The sequence below is a fragment of the Chaetura pelagica genome, unplaced genomic scaffold, assembly GCF_000747805.2.
Source record: "Chaetura pelagica isolate M959 unplaced genomic scaffold, ChaPel_1.0 Scaffold1274, whole genome shotgun sequence".
In the NCBI taxonomy this organism is placed as follows: Eukaryota; Metazoa; Chordata; class Aves; order Apodiformes; family Apodidae; genus Chaetura; species Chaetura pelagica.
The window spans coordinates 1-784 of record NW_009953102.1 but is presented as its reverse complement, the minus strand read 5'-3'; the positions used below and the strand labels follow the sequence as shown (position 1 = coordinate 784).

The window sequence follows — 784 nt, the reverse complement described above, 5'->3', positions numbered from 1 at the left end:
GGGCCCCAAGACCCACCTGGGGACCAAGAGCCACCAAAGCCCCGTGGGCCTGAGGGTCCCCAAAAGCTCCGAGGCCAACGAGGACCTTGTGGTCAACCAGGACTTCATGGCCAACCAGGACCTTGTGGTCAACAAAGACTTCATGGCCAACCAGGACTTCATGGCCAACCATGAAGCCAACCAGGTCAATCTCATGGCCAACCAGGACTTCATGGTCAACAAAGACTTCATGGCCAACCAAGACTTCATGGCCAACCATGAAGCCAACCAGGTCAATCTCATGGCCAACCAGGACTTCATGGTCAACAAAGACTTCATGGCCAACCAAGACTTCATGGCCAACCATGAAGCCAACCAGGTCAATCTCATGGCCAACCAGGACTTCATGGTCAACAAAGACTTCATGGCCAACCAAGACTTCATGGCCAACCATGAAGCCAACCAGGTCAATCTCATGGCCAACCAGGACTTCATGGTCAACAAAGACTTCATGGCCAACCAGGACTTCATGGCCAACCATGAGGCCAACCAGGACCTCATGGTCAATGAGGATGTCATGGCCAACCAGGACCTCATGGTCAACAAAGACTTCATGGCCAACCAAGACTTCATGGCCAACCATGAAGCCAACCAGGTCAATCTCATGGCCAACCAGGACTTCATGGTCAACAAAGACTTCATGGCCAACCAGGACTTCATGGCCAACCATGAGGCCAACCAGGTCAACCCCATGGCCAACCAGGACCTTGTTGTCAACCAGGACCTCATGGCCAACCAGGACCTC

General features: G+C 53.3%; 1 pseudogene; it reads left to right on the top strand.

Moving 5' to 3' along the window:
* Nucleotides 1-6: 6 nt before the first annotated feature.
* Nucleotides 7-174, top strand: LOC104388402 (annotated as a pseudogene).
* The last annotated feature ends 610 nt before the right edge of the window (nucleotides 175-784 follow it).